Below are 16,567 nucleotides of genomic sequence, written 5' to 3' on the forward strand. Positions count from 1 at the left end.
CTCGCTGCAAAGAGAGGCTTGTCGAGGCGGCTCAGCAGCCTGTTCGCTCCCGCGGTTGCGATTAGCGCCAGAGCCCGGGAGGGGGCGCGACGCTGCGTCCCCACTAGTAGTGCAGCCGAGTCGACGTGCGCGCCGCGGAATAATGGCCTGACGCCTCACTGTGCGCAGGAAGGAGGCCACGAATACGCTGGAAATGTTCATTACTATCTATTCTAAATTGGCCGAGGGGCACGCAGATATTAGGTCGGACTCCAGAGCGTAAAACTCGCGTAACTTCCCCAGTGCCTCCCATTGCTTAAGCCTCTCTTTCTCCCTTCCCCCCTCTCAACTCAGCTACGTTTTCTTCTAAAAGAGGGGCAGGGGGAGCTTGTTTTGTGAGGAGTCTCCAAAAATAAATTAGTTGCTCCTGGCCGTTTCTAATACATCTTCCAGAGAGCGGAGTTCCCCCGCAGCCAGTTTATTTAAGACCATTACTGTACAGTTTAATAGAGGAAATATATTTTAAGCAATGTGCAGCAAGTTTTTAAAAATGCACGCATTACAAAAAGATGCAATGAAACCTTCAACACAAACTGCCAATAAAGTATCAGTACTGTAATTGAGTACTGATAGTAACCGCTTCTCATTGACCACACCACTCAGCCTCTTACCAGACCGCAAACTCACCAACTATTGCATGAACAAAGCTGAAGTGGTTCCCTGAACTGGCTGAGGGTAGAGTTTGCTTTTATGAGATTTGTCAGGCTGCCCACAGTTGTGTCCTATTCAATCAATAAGCTGCTCTTCACACACCCAGTTCCCCAGCTTAAAGGGGTTGAAAGAGGTGGATTTGCACAAATGCAAAAAGATAGCAAATATGACTCCTTCCACTCACAGTTCTTCAACTTTCTACACTCACCTCTTCCAGCGCTTTTGGAGAGGATCCCGAATTCTGAGGTTCCTGCTGTTTCCCTGTCCTTTGGCAAGGCTGCTTACTTTTCTGGGCAGGCCTCAAGGTCTGATGATATGGCCTCAGGCTTACTACAGTTGTGCCCCATTCAGCAATCCATCAGCTGCTGAAAACATCCAATTCCAGACTTAGCAGAGAGGGAAGATACTCCATGCAAAAAAGTACCCACCAATGTAGGGCTTTGTGACTGCAACTTTTAGACTGCACTGAATCTCTAGTGTGCTGCTAAGGCTAGCAAGAATTGGCCCCGTTTCCCCTGTGGCTTGTGTACATTGTCAGGCATCCTGAATCAGCATATCTGACCCTTGAAAATACATCTATCTGGATGTACCCCAACAGTAATGGCATCTCTAAGGGCGACTCTAGGAAGCGGATAAAGAAGGTTGTAAAGGAACAACGGAGCCAGCAGTGGGGGATTTGTGTAACCAGATTTGCCACACTTGCCCTTGCCTTAATATTTGCCTCTGATTTTGGTATAATTAAAACAAAGCGTGTAGATCTGAGTCTACCACCACATGATTGAGATAGCAGATTAATTTGTCTACCTGGATTCCTCCATAACCAGCAGCCTCTCCATTGACGCTGAGCTGGACAAGTGTATTAGCAAGGCAGCTACGGCATTGGCTTGCCTCTCCAAAAGGGAGAATGTGATGCTAATGTCCAGTACCAAGATGAAGGTCTACCAGGCTTGCGTGTTGTTTATGGTAGTGAGTCATGGGCAACTTACACCTATCAGGGGCAACATTTCAATGCCTTCCATATGCACTGCATCAGGAAGATTTTGAGCATCACATGGCAGGACAGATGTGCTCTCCCAAGCCCATATTCCCAGCATTTTCACACACCTGTCTCAAATATGTCTATGCTGGCTGGGTCATTTCCACAGAATGGAAGATGGTCTCCAGCTGTTTTTGGTCTCCAGCTGTCTTCAGACTACAATTCCCATTATCCCTGACCACTGGTCTTGCTAGCTAGGGATGATGGGAGTTGTGGTCCAAAAACAGTTGGAGACCCAAGGTTGGGAAACACCGCTCTACAGGGAGCTGGCTTCAGGCACCAGGTCCGTGTTACAAAGATGTCTGCAAAAGTGGCATGAATGCTGGCAACATTAACCCTGCTGTGTAGGAATCCCTTGTCGACAGCCACAGTGCCTGGGGACAATCAGACTGGTCACGTATCCATAACAGTGACCTGAGGAGGAATGACTGCCGGAAGGAACACAGAGAGAAGAAGCACTATGGCAGAGGTGGATTTAGGGGAGTGTGACTGGTTCAACCATACTGGACACTGAGCTGAGAAGGCACTGCAGAGGGCACTGCAACAATGATGAACAATGGAAGGCAAGAAGCGGCAGGGGGGGAGGTGATGAAGTTTGGCAGCGCACAAGGTGCTGCTGAAATTTTAAAGCCCAAAGTCGGCCACTGACCATGGTGCATCTGTAGCAGCACGACTGGATGCCTTCATGTGCCCCATCAGTAATAAAACATGTCTCTCTTGTATTGGTCTCCACAGTCACAGCAGGTACTGTAAGCTTTCAACAGTTTGACTTTACCCTCCAAAAGGCACACTCCTCTTTTGTCTTCCCATGAAGCTACCCTATTATATTAGTCATTGTTCACTGCTCTCACAGTGCAGGAAGAAATCTAACTGGTCTGCTTGGAATTTTTTTTGGGGGTGCTTCTTGCTGGATTCCTGGGGTGCAGTCCCAGAATAGTTTTCCCCCCTCTTCATACCAGGGCATAAATCTCCCAAAGCATTTATTTTAATTTTTAAAATGTACGTTGCTTTTCAGCCAAAGCAGTTTGCAAAGCTGTGAAACGTTGCAAGGTGTCTTAAACCTTCAGACTGACTTGAGAGGAGGTAAGATAATACCCAGAAGTGTAGGGGGCACAGAATGATTTGCCCTCTCTGCTGAGTAGCTGCTGCCAGCCTCAAGGACACTGGGGGTCGTGGGACCAAAATTCCAGGCCACAAGTCACAAAATCATGCCAGACTTGAGCCTGCTGGCCCCATTTTATAAAGTGCTTATTATTATTATTATTATTATTATTATTATTATTATTATTATTATTATTGAAACATTTCCCCCTCTGCCTTTCCATCCAGTAATGGGATGCTCAAGACAGCTACCATAAGAAGTGTGATTTTATAAATACAAAAACAAAAGCACTACAGTACTCTGTGTTTGTCCTGAAGATTGCATGCTAAGAAGGGGAGAGGTCTCAGCATCTTTCAGAAGGGGACCTAGCCCCTTTTCTGTTTAATCTCCCAACAAAGAAGAAAAAGTACAAGGGCTTATTATGTGTACTATATGGGGAAGAGTCCTTAGTCTACGTTTTCTGGGCAATTTGGTTGTGGATTCAGGGAGTTCATTCTTGGAAATTCTGTTCATGTATTTGTGTGTCTGTATGAGGCGAGTGCAGGCAGCTTGTTGTTAGAGGAGGGGTATTTATTGACTGGGGATAAGCATTCTGCCTGCCAGCTGCCTGTGGAAATAAATCTTATTTAATCAAAGCTGTGAGAGGATCTGTTGTCTTTAATGCCAAAGAAGGCTGATTAAAAAAGAAAGAACCTGCCTTTACCATCTGCTCCTCTCACTGCACACCCCACAATGAAGCTTCTCTTTTCCCCCATCTGCCCCCATTTGACAGGTGATGGCTGTTTGCAACTAACAAAAAGGCACAATATCCTTTGACTTGCAGGAACATTCCAGGGGGTGGCTTGGGAATTCTTCTCCCCTTTCCTGCTCTTCCCTCGAGATGGCAAGTTTCCAAATATTTCCTGCTTTACTCCGAGGACAGACAGCCAAGGAGATGGAATAGATTTTGATTTTGTGACTGAGGATTAGACTGAAGGCTGAAGACAACATTGGATTAGAATATAGGTGCAGAAGCTTTAGAAGAAACAGGAGGGCAGGCATAAAGGAGAAGATACTTTTGTTTATTACATGTTATCTCTGGCAGAACAGAGCCTCTAAGGAATTAGATCAACCCTAGAAAACAAAGCAGTAAAGTTTCCTAATATGTCACTGGTTGTTTTTTTCCTTGCACCCTGTGGATGCAAATAATAAGTTGCGTGGCTGATCACTAGCCATGTTGGAAAAATATATCTGATTATTGCTCACAGCAGTTGTGGACCCACATTTCATGTGGTGAGCACTATGATAATGGCTTTTTATGGAAGTGCTCTACTTTGATAAATAGAAAATACTTTGGCTTTGAGTGTTTGGCAGCAGAAACGCAGGCAACAGAAGCACAACCATGAGGAAAGTCATGAGGTGTAGGTGCGACAAATGAGGAACAGAAGTGCATTTATGGTACAATGAGCTGATTGTGCGGAAGAGCCCAAGGCACGAAGCTGGAAATATCCCTTTGAAAAGAAATATTTAACAAAGACATATAAACATACAATAAGTATATCTCCAGCCTAGTCCTAGTCATTGGAAACTTGGTTATTTTTAGTGTTACATAACTTCTGGGAAATGCTCAGACTTCAGCTTGCAGAACTGGGAAAGAGGCATAGAAAACACCTTTCTATATTATCAGTATTCCGATTTAACCCATGGAGATCACTATCAAGTAAAAACACATCTATCTGGAAGTAAAGTTAACTGATTTTAACAAAACTTGATTGCTTGTAAATGTGTTTAGGATTACAATGTAAGGAAGGGATTAATCCATGGGTAGGCAAATTAAGGCCCGGGGGGCGGATCCGGCCAAATTGCCTTCTAAATCCAGCCTGCGGAAGGTCCGGGAATCAGCGTATTTATACATGAGTAGAATGTGTCCTTTTATTTAAAATGCATCTCTACGTTATTTGTGGGGCATAGGAGTTTGTTCACCCCCCCCCAAAAAAATATAGTCCAGCCCCCCACAAGGTCTGAGGGACAGTGGACTGGCCCCCTGCTGAAAAAGGTTGCCTACCCCTTTACATTCATCTTCAGTAATGGTGCACTGCCAATGTGTCTGTTCAATTTTCTGATGGGTCCATTCATTATATGGGGCTACTGACCTAAATGACAGGTTTATTAGGGTTATCATGTCATTGCTTGAAGATGATAATGTACAAAGGCACTAAAAAAAGGACATATTTTCTGTGCTTCACACGGAATATTCTCATCCAATAGGTACCACTCCAGCGGGAAGGTAAATGGTGTTTCCGTGCGCTGCTCTGGTTTCGCCAGAAGTGGCTTAGTCATGCTGGCCACATGACCTGGAAAAACTGTCTGCGGAAGTGGACAAACGCTTGCTCCCTTGGCCTGTAAAGCAAGATGAGCGCCACAACCCCAGAGTCGTTTGCAGCTGGACTTAACTGTCAGGGGTCCCTTTACCTTTACCTTTAGTAGAGAAATGGGGCAGGATGTGCATGTTTAATGGATGTAAAGTATTGGCACTATCTTCTGGCAAGATCCTGGGAATCCTGATTGGAGCTGTACCACTTATGGCTTGGCAATGGTGATCCTTATAGGTGATCAAGAGATTGGTGTTCCACTTAAACATAAAACAACTTTGACTGACAGTCTCTTGGGACCTCAAGTACTAGCCACCCCAGTTTTGAAATTATGTCAACAGCACATTTTAAAATTAGGATTGCTATCTGCTCATCATGCACAAATTACATTAGGTTAATGTTTTCAACATACCAGAGAGCTCTTTAAAAGGATGAACATGTTTGTTGTGACGTGAACTTGTGTAATCAGTTACGGAATCATTTTTATTGTGGCATGTGCTTCAGTTAAATGACATGGGCTAAAGGAAGAGATGGCTGTGTAAATATATGGGCTGTAATCCAAGGGTGTTACCACGGATGGAAGTTAATATTTAAATTTCACATACTGCTGTGATGATGTCACAAACATCTGCATCATGAATATTCAGAATGATGCATTTTCTTGCTCCTACCAGTAAGTTTGAGACTGAAAGATTATTCCCTAGTAGGACAGTTCCAGTGATACATTTTCAGTAATACTGCTAAGTAGCAAATGGGACCTGCAACAAAATGAATGTTTATGAACATTTCTTTTTAAAAACAGGAATGGAGCAATAAGAAAGGGAAGAAAGGGGAAATCACAAAGGAGGCGTATACACAAGTAGTCAACAGTTGCAGGGTGAAGGCTGGCTAAAGCTCAGAATGAGCTCAGGCTTGCAAGAGAGGTTAAAAATAATAAAAAGGTGTCTTTGGCTATGTCTGAAGTAAGAGGAAGAACAAGCAAGTGGTAGGTTCTCTGTGAGGGATGAGAAATGCTATTGTGTGACAGAGAGAAGGCAGAACTACTCAACACCTACTTCCAGAGGGGGGAAACCATCTTCTCCCAACCCCTTTACAGCCAGTGTGGTGTAGGATGATCTTGGGCTAGACCAGGCTTCCTCAACCTCAGCCCTCCAGATGTTTTTGGCCTACAACTCCCATGATCCCTAGCTAGCAGGACCAGTGGTCAGGGATGCTGGGAATTGTAGTCTCAAAACATCTGGAGGGCCAAGCTTGAGGAAGCCTGGGCTAGACACTAGCTCTCAGCTTCACGTATTTCACAGACTTGTTGTGAGGATAAAGTAGGGGGATTCACGTATGCCAACCTGAGTTGCTTGCATGAACAGTGGGATAAAAATGTACTAAAGAATAATAGTTGTTTGCACATGGAATCAGTTCCAACACATCAGTGTACTGGAGCAGAGATTCTGTGCCCTCATATCTTATTTGTTTAAAGATGTTCCTCAGCTGCTCTTAAGCATAGTCAATCCTAGAGTCTAATGCATAACACAAACATTCAGTTAAAGAACGTGAATGTGGTGTAGTGCTTAGACTCCTATTAGGACCTGGGAGACCAGGGTCCAAATCCCCATTCAGCCAAAAAAGTCCACTGGGTGACCTTGGTTATACTATTTCTCAGCCTAACCTCCCTCTCGAGGTTGTTGTGGGGATAAAATGCGGAGATAGAGACATGTGCATGGAACCTTAAACTCCCTGGATATAAGGTGGGATGAACGTAGTAGCAGCAGCAGCAGCAACAACAACCATCACACTATTAAGGGTTTCAGAACTCACAGGGTTAAAGAGTTCTGAGTGACGTCTCACATTCTTGAGGCGTGGTTTCAGACACTTACGGGAGTGGTTTACTCTGAGTGTTTTCAGTGTGTGTCTCGTACGCCATGCGAGAGGGAAGAATGTGCGAGCTTTCGCCGGGATGATTTATGCTGTTATACTACATGATTAAAGGCTAAGAAGATAAGAGAACGCCTTGTGTGTGTTCTGATTTATTACCCACACTCTGCATCGCTTCTGTCCGCTGTATTCGCTCTGCTAAGCCGGCAAAGAGGGCAGAGAGGACACTTCCGTGATCACCAGGGAGCAGAGGTGCGCAGTGAAAGCCTGCAGGACTCCATGTTGGCCCTCTTGGCGGCCATACACACAACCATTCATAATAAAGAATAACAGCACTTAAAAACCAAAGAAAGTACTACTAAACTATTAAAAACTGTGGGGTGGGTTACACATCCTCCATCAAAAGATGTTATAATAAGTTGCATACGTCTGGGCAAATAAATGATACAGCTCTTGACACCAAGTGTGCTTCCAGGTGATCTCTTCCACAGGTGATCAGGGCAACCATGAACTAACCCCTTTTAGCCACCGTCTTGTAGGAATAGCTATTTCCCTCCCTCCCTGTTGGGTCTCATGTCACCACACTTCCTCCATTTTCCTTTGATTTGCTTGGCCTCGGCCTTAGAAGAGGTTCACTGTGACAGAGTTTAAAACATGCATCACTGCATGGATCTAGCAAATCCATTGCACAAGGCCAACTTAGAATGAATGAAAAATTCTGGGAGCAGAGGGTGGGAAATATCTCCAGCTTGGCAGGGAATCATTCTCAGGTGGCTACAGCAAGCCTGAACGCTCCACTAAAACTACAGAAGTCACAGCCCAACACATCAAGAAGGTTGTAGGTTACTTTCCGGTTTGCTGATTAGGTAGTTTCAGGTTCTGTTTTGTTTTTGCATAATCACTGTGGCTAGAGCCAAGTCAAAGCCGCCTTGAAAATAAAGCACAGGACACAATAGAAATGAAACTAGAGTGCACTGCAGATGGTGGAAAGTGGAAAACTCATCTTTTGACCTTTGTGTGATGGATGAGTTTCCAATTCTCTCTGTCCGCTTGGCCCTCCAGACCCAGAGGCAGCTGCAGATGTTTCAAAGACAATGTGCAATACTGATTTATAGGAGACAGCATGTTCCCTTATGTACTCCTGCCTCAGCACAATTATCTTTGAATAGTAAGAAGCCCGATTCACCTTCCAACTTTTCATTGTTCTTCATGGAAGTGAGAGATGCCACTAAACAGATGCTATCTCTGGAACGCAACAGAAAAGTCTTAGTTGAAGGGCTTTGGAATAGGCTGATAAGCATCAACCACTGAGTGATCCAAGCCTCTGCAATCTTAATTCACATTCTTGCTCATTTGTTGTTGCTCGTATTTGTTGTTGCTAAACATATTTAGCAGAAAAAGAGCAGATTTCATGTAGGCCTGGGATAAGCAACTTGGTACCCTCCGGGTGTTGTGAACTACAACTTTCACCAGTCCCAACCAGGATGGGGACCCAAGGTTGAGAAAGACTGATCTGGGGGGTACTATTTTGGCTACCCTGATGCTCCTACCTGTGCCTATAGTATGACATCAGGTGTGGTGTCAGTGGGTTTGAGGACTCATGGTCTGAGATCGGACCCCTATTAGGCTTAACTGGGCACACAGGCTGGAGATTCCCCACCAGTGGTCTAAAGGCATATGATGCAGCAACCCTGACAGTGCTAAGCAGGTGAGCACCTGGTCATTTCCTAGATGAGAGCCTAATATATGCTGTTTCAAGTTCAATTGTGGGGAAATGTGGAGTACGATAGAAAGAAGCTTCTATCTGCATTCTAATCACACACTTTTTCTGAACACATTTATTGGCCTTATGCTTCAGTCTGCATTAAAGCCACTGTTCTTTGTAGGCTCTCTGCGGCATTCCCCACTGTGCCTCCTGCACAGGTGGGCAGGATTATTTGCTCCCAGCCCAGAACAATTCTGGTTGCTGCTTTGTCACATGCTTTTGAAAATGTGTTTTTCGCATGACCCCAGTTGGTGAGGAGTAAACTTTGTCCCTAGATGCATGTGATGCTGTAGTTTTAGTGTCAACATCAAGGTCGTTTTTTATGTTTAAGTGTAGCCTTCATTTCATGTCAAAGCAAAATTATTTTTCTTAATAACGTGGGAGGGGCTCTAGGGAGGGAGACAGGCATCCCTTTGTATAAAGTCACACACACACTGCCTTCCTCCTCTCCCCCTCCCCTCCGCTGTTTACATTGACATGGTAATGTCTGGAATGCAGCTATTTCCTCTTCTGTTCCCAATACAATGCAAGGGGACAAAAGGCAGCAATTTGCTCACCTCAGGTCAAAGACTAACTCTCATGCCCTTCCCTGAACACCATGAGTCCCTGCTGTATATTCCTTCTCACTATCCCATTATCTCAGCAGGGGGGTGGAGAGAGCCATTCCTTCTCATCAGGAGACCTGCTGTAACATCAGTCCCTTTGGTATGAAAAAGCTTTTCTCTCACGCACTCCTTATGCCCTAATTTCCAACAGGCCCTTCTGTTCAGACCCCTCTCTGCAGAGAGGTGGATTGTTGGTAGGTAAGGAGAGCTTTGGAAACTGAAAAGCTGGCCCTGGGGTTTATTTCACCATAACCCATGGGGAAAAACATCCCTCAGACTCCTAGTCTGATGAGAGGACCATACAGGATATTTTAGGGAAGCGTCCCTGAGTTTGGGAACCCACAAAACCTTCTCCCAGATTTGTCCTTGAAGTTGACCCTTCTCGGTGGATTTAGTAAAAAAAACCCAAACAACCATATTAAAAGCCCCCCACCAGTCCTTCCTAATTAATATGTCCTTTAGTTTATTCTTTTTTGTAAGCCAGCATAAGAATATGGTTGAAGCATGCTATAAAAATTCTTCTTTTAAAAAGTACTACAGCAACAGAAGGAACAAGCCAAACAGAAAAACCTTCCGGATTCATATGTACACAAAGACTGGTTCAAATATGCAGTACACCAATGGTCCAAAATTTGATGTAGGTCAAATGTTTCACATACAGTATATCCCATACCACCTATTTAAATGTGTGAATTTTCATCTACGTTGTTTTGGAGACCGTTCGAATTATCCAGTCCCCATCAAAAGCTGTTGTAAACTACAGTCACACTAAGACACCACAGCAGTTTCCTTCACATGGCAAGTGGTTTCTGGATTCTACCTCAGCCCATGAATTTTCTTTGATTTTCATGTGACGTTTTCAGGGTAGCTTTCTTCTTCCTAGTAAAACCAACCTGAACCTGACTGAATCTAAACTGCATCTCTCAGACTAATCTTCCTCTAATCATCTCCTTCCACTCATTTCCCCTTGAGTATCTAGTTTCTAAAAGTATAAGCCTGAGAGCAGGGCTTATCTAGATCTTAATTTTGCTGAACTATATAAACATTACATTAAATGCAGGGCTGGGCCTTGCCCTTTTATTTTATCTTTAAATTGCTGCTGTACCTGCCCCCAATCAGGATTGGGGCTGCAATGTGTCTGGAGGGGTTTTTTTTGTTTTTGTTCTTTTAAAATGCCTTATATCTTCACTGTGGTACCCCAATGAAAATCATCACACACAATCACCCTTGAGCTGTATTTGTGTGCAGAGGGGAATTGCGTGGCAAGTTCCCTCCCCCAAAGAAATGAAGACACAGGACACGTTAGTTAAGGTTAATGGGCGAAAATGGCCACAACTTTATTGATTACAGAATTGAAGGTATTGGCCTTAGGCATTGGTTCCTATGACTACCCGGCATGGGAACCGGGAAGGGTTGAACACTAACCGTGGGGGTGCCCTGCTGGAGTACGCCAGCTAGGACCCCCACGGGTGTCACCGCTCGTGGGCGTGCCGGCGGCCCTCACCTTACTAGGTCTCGGACAAGGCAAACGCCCCCGGAGTCCTCTACCGGACTACCCTTTTCTCGGGGGAAGGTGATGGCGTGTCCTTCCCCCCCATCCATTTGCATCACAATAGACCCCTGCCAATGCCTAACCGCCAAAACCGTGAAAGTTGTGACGATTTGCTACGAGGTAGGCGAAAAAACCAAAAGGCTGCAAAGTCGCCAACTTGGAAAAATTCCTACCAGGCCCCTTGCGGCGACCAACCGAAGTCCATAGCAAGGTCAAGACTGCCTAACCTAAGGGTGGGTGGGCTGGGGAAAACTTCTCTGCTGCTGAGGGGAAAGAGGGAGATCCCGGGGCGTGCCTGGCCTTAAATAGCCCAGGCCACGCCTCCCCAACCCGCCTATTTGCGGGCAGGGGGAAGGCGGAGAGGCACGCCCCCGGGGATTCCCTGGCTCTCGCGGGGCCAAACTCCAGCCCCGCGCTTGTGGGAGGGGCCAGCCCGCAACACCCTCTCCTCCCTAGACTCGGAAATGGCTTTGCGTGGCAAGTTCCCTCCCCCAAAGAAATGAAGACACAGGACACGTTAGTTAAGGTTAATGGGCGAAAATGGCCACAACTTTATTGATTACAGAATTGAAGGTATTGGCCTTAGGCATTGGTTCCTATGACTACCCGGCATGGGAACCGGGAAGGGTTGAACACTAACCGTGGGGGTGCCCTGCTGGAGTACGCCAGCTAGGACCCCCACGGGTGTCACCGCTCGTGGGCGTGCCGGCGGCCCTCACCTTACTAGGTCTCGGACAAGGCAAACGCCCCCGGAGTCCTCTACCGGACTACCCTTTTCTCGGGGGAAGGTGATGGCGTGTCCTTCCCCCCCATCCATTTGCATCACAATAGACCCCTGCCAATGCCTAACCGCCACTCGAGCGAAGCTCGCCGCCAATACCTTCAGGCCTGTAACCAACCCCTAATCCCTGCTATGATATCTCCCAGCCATATATCATTCCCAGCATCGGACAAATGCACGCCATCCCGCCTGTAGAGGGCCTCGTTGCTGAACTGTATGTTTGGGTGTCGGATGATGCACCCGCCGAAGGCCACCACTCTACGTTCAACTGCCCGCTCTAAAACTTTCCTTGCTCTATTCACACCCACTGGGCTCGCACAGTCCCTCCATGTCCTCCTCTCAAGCAACGAGGACCACAGTATTTTGATGTTTGGGTACGCTGTCACCAGCTCGGACAGGTCATCAAAAATGTTCCATCTGAGATCTATCGCCTTGCGGTATGCGAGGTCGTTCTCGCCCAACTGGATCACTAGTGCATCAGGAGGCCCTTCAGAGGCAGCCTTCGCCATCACTGCTGGCTTGAACTCACTCCAGCGCATCCCTCTCCGCGCTAGCCACGCCAGCTCCACCTTCGCAGGCAACTTCAGATTTTGCCCTAGCCCTGTATTCATGGCCCGAGTCCTGGCCCAATGAACTATACTGTGGCCCACCAACCAGATGCGCACCTTTTTAGATCCTGGAAAGCAAGCAGACAGGGAAAAGGGGTTTAGCGGCATACCCCTTAGTCATACGCTATTTCTGACATATGTTTTATAAGCATTGGATCTCCATCTCCCCATTTCTTTAATCCTGTTGGTGGAGAGCCCCAGATGCACAGCAGTGGTGGCCGCCCCAATGCGGAAAGAATGTGCCGCGAACTCAGCCGCTGGTAGCCCACATGCCGTCAAAGCCATACGCATCACCCTGGTGAATTGCTGCCTGGCCAATCGTGACCCGTCTGCGTGGATCAGCAGGGGACCCGGGTTTTTTGGCCTGAGGTATAGAAAGCGTCTCGTGTCCCTTACCGGACAGGGGCCCTTGTCCTGGGCTGCTGGAAGGCGGAGAAGAGTCCCTCTACCCTGTTGGTCTGTCTTTGAGCTCCGCACCCTAACTATTAGATCTGACTGTGACAGGGTCAGATCGCTTAACAGGATGCCCCTCTGTGTATGGTTGACCCCCCCTTCGCAGACGACCTCCCCAATACGTAGTGCACCAAAAAATGATATAGAGAACGCAGCCGAGAATAGGCGCGCTTCGTACTTAGACCAGCACACTGAGCGTAATGCTTTGTGCATCTGTGACAAGATGTCATACGTTATAGGCCGCCTCCTATCTGCACTAGGGGGGTGCTGTCTGCGCCATCCTTCCAGTGTCTTGCGTACGATAAAAGCCGCGCACGGGTCAGTCGCAAAAAAGGCTTTACAAAAGTAAGAAATCCCTGCTGACTGAATATTAAGGGTTTTGGGTGCCCTGCCTAACTCCTTCAGGTGAGCCAAGTAGTGGAGGACCTCTCTCGTTGAAGGTGTAGCGAAGGGCCTGGCGCCCTGTGTATTACTACGGAATTTTAGGAAATCCGCCCAAGCCTTCCTGTATGAACGCATTGTGGACGGAGCCACAGCACCGAATACTCCCTTCATTACTTCTCTCTCCCAAGATTCCAGAGATGCTCCGGGAAAGGCATCGATGATTGCTCCGCGTCCGGCGCTAAAGAGCGAAAGTGCTCCATCTGAAAACGAGACAGAGCATCCGCGATGTCATTATTAACGCCAGGTACGAATTTGGCCGAAAAGTATATGTTCCGTTCCAGACACAGAAGTACAAAGGATCGTAGGAGGTTTCCTACTCTGGTGGAGCGCGCGGATTGTCTTGCCAGGACCGAAACCACTGCCTGATTGTCTGTATTGAAACAAACCCTATGATTGCTAAACTGCTCCGCCCAAAGATGTACCGCTACTACTATCGGGAAAAATTCCAAAAATGTAAGGTCGCGGGTAATGGGCTGACCTCGCCATTCCTGGGGCCACTGTCTGGCGCACCATTGGCCTTTAAAGTAGACCCCAAAACCCAGAGACCCTGCCGCATCTGACTGAACCTGGAAGTCCGTGCTCAGTGCCATGGAGTCCTGCCATAGAGATATACCGTTGTACCTTTCCAAAAATTGCAGCCAGACGCCCAGGTCAGCCTTGACTCCTTTGGATAGGCGTACCCTATGCTGTGGTGCCTTAAGGCCCGCCGATAATCTGGCCAAGCGGTTACAAAAGGGGCGCCCCGGCGCCACCACCCTACAGGCGAAATTTAAATGACCCAGCAATGATTGAATCTGTTTCAGGGTAATTTTCTTTAGGGGCAACAGCTGTTGGATCAATGCCTTGAGTGCCATGAGCTTATCTACTGGCAACCGTGAGGTCTGGGCCACAGTATCCAGCTCGATACCCAGATACACTAAACAGGTGGCCGGGCCCTCCGTTTTGTCGGCGGCTAGAGGTACCCCCAATTCCTTCGCCAAGGCTGTAAAGGCCTCGAGGAGTGCTGAACAACGGGCTTTACTGTCAGCCGCCAAAATAAAATCATCAAGGTAATGCGACACGCCCAGCGACCCAGTTTTGTGTTGTAATGCCCAATCCAGAAATGTGCTAAAGGATTCAAAGGCCACGCAAGCCACGGAGCAGCCCATGGGCATCGCCTTGTCAATAAAATAAGCCCCTTCAAATTTAAAGCCTAACCATCGGAAGTCCTCTGGACGCACTGGGAGAAGGCGGAAGGCCGACTCGATGTCACACTTTGCTAAGAATGCCCCTTGCCCAAATCTCCGAATCATTTTTACTGCCTGATCGAAGGAGGCGTATTTAACCGAACAAAGCTCCTGGGGAATTGCATCGTTGACTGAGCCCCCCCTAGGGTATGAGAGGTTATGAATCATCCGAAATTCACCAGGAGCCTTTTTTGGGACGATGCCTAGGGGAGATAGATGAAGTCCTGCCAAGGGTGGCTCATTGAAGGGACCGGCCACTCTTCCTGCCCTGATCTCCTTCTCTATCTTTTTCCTAGCTATATCGGGCCTCTCCCTAACTGATTTTTGATTTTGAGGTACGCCGGAATTGGGGGGAACAGCGACCGGGATTCTGAAACCTTTGGAGAAACCCTCCCATAAATAGTGTGCGGCTTCACGATCGGGGTATATTTTCAGCAGGGTATTTAAAGGCTGTAAGCGGATAGGTGAAAGAGCCATGCCAAGATCGAAATTATTGACGGGTACCTGCCCCCAATCAGGATTGGGGCTGCAATGTGTCTGGAGGGGTTTTTTTTGTTTTTGTTCTTTTAAAATGCCTTATATCTTCACTGTGGTACCCCAATGAAAATCATCACACACAATCACCCTTGAGCTGTATTTGTGTGCAGAGGGGAACTGTCATCAGCACCAGTGGCAACTTCCCTTCCAGTGCAGATGGAGCTTTCAATGGGTGCAGGGGTAAAGGGTTTTAAAAAACCAACCCTCCACCAATGCAATGGCCCAATCCTGTTTAAGACCTCTTGTGAGGTCTTAAACATGAAAGCCAAACATGCATCATCATAATCTGCAGTTTGACTAATTCCTGGATATATTCTAGAAAGAACCACCACATGGAGATGAACACTCATTCATGCGAATATCTGCAGATGAAAGGCAGATCTTGCAGAGGTAGCCAATAGGTTTCAAAGAGTAATAATAATAATAATAATAATAATAATAATAATAATAATAATAATAATTTAATATTTGTACCCTGCCTGTCTTGCTGGCTTTCCCCAGCCACTCTGGGCGGCTTCCAACACAGATGAAAAATACATAAAAATGTCACACATTAAAAACTTCCCTAAACAGGGCTGACTTCAGATGTCTTCTAAATGTCAGGTAGTGGTTTATCTCTTTGACATCTGAGGGGAAGGTATTCCACAGGGTGGGTGGCACTACCTAGAAGGCCCTCTGCCTGGTTCCTTGTAGCTGGCAAGCTGGCAAATCTGCCTTCGGGGTATTTAACAATATTCTTCAACTACCGTATTTTTCGCTCTATTGGACGCACCGGACCACAGGACGCACCTAGTTTTTAGAGGGGGAAATCAAGGAAAAAAATATTATCCCCCCCCAGCCCCAAAGAGCAACGGACAGGCTGCATGCAGCCTGTCCACTTCTCCCAGAGCTTCTCGGGGCTGCGGGGGAAGCCCGGGTTCCCCCCCCCAGCCCCAAAGAGCAAAGAAGCCAAGACAGTGCACGGGATCCATAGCCGCGCAACCTCTCCAGCCAGGAGCTAAACCTCTCCAGTGCAGCTAAAGAAGACAAGGCAGCAAGCGCGATCCATCCCGCTCACTGCCTTGGCTTCTTCTTTAGCCTTGCACAGCATCTTTAGTCTTGTGCAACGGGATGGATTGCGCCTGCTGTCCACCGGGGCTGGACTAGATGACTCCTGGGGTTCCCTTCCAACCCTGCAATTCTATGACCTCGGAAGGTGTTTGGGGTCTCCACCACTGGAGGCTTTTAAGCAGCGGTTGGGGGACCATCTGCCTGGCGTTCTTTAGCTGTGATTCCTACATTGTGAGGGGGCTGGGCTAGATGACCCTTGGGTGGCCCTCCCAACTCTATACAGTCCTACAGTTCTGCGGCAGGAGATCCACAGCCACTTCACACAATGCCCACTCCCAATTTTCATCTGAGAGACATGTGTCTCTCAGTACCCCCCCTACCTGCCACACTTCCCCCACCCCACTTAAGCTGAGGGAATTCCTGCCCAGAGAAACTCCCAGCAATCAAGGAGGAGGAATCCGCTGCAGCCTGAGCAGCAGAGGATCCATGGTCCCCTTC

The 16,567-nt window shown here is 47.3% G+C and overlaps 1 long non-coding RNA gene across 1 annotated transcript in view; it reads left to right on the forward strand.

Moving 5' to 3' along the window:
- LOC308586337 overlaps window positions 1–16,567 on the forward strand; it is a 34,463-nt gene that overhangs the window by 3,168 nt on the left and 14,728 nt on the right. The window lies entirely within an intron of this gene.

The sequence above is a fragment of the Podarcis bocagei genome (assembly GCF_964188305.1).
Source record: "Podarcis bocagei genome assembly, chromosome: 4".
Classification (NCBI taxonomy): Eukaryota; Metazoa; Chordata; class Lepidosauria; order Squamata; family Lacertidae; genus Podarcis; species Podarcis bocagei.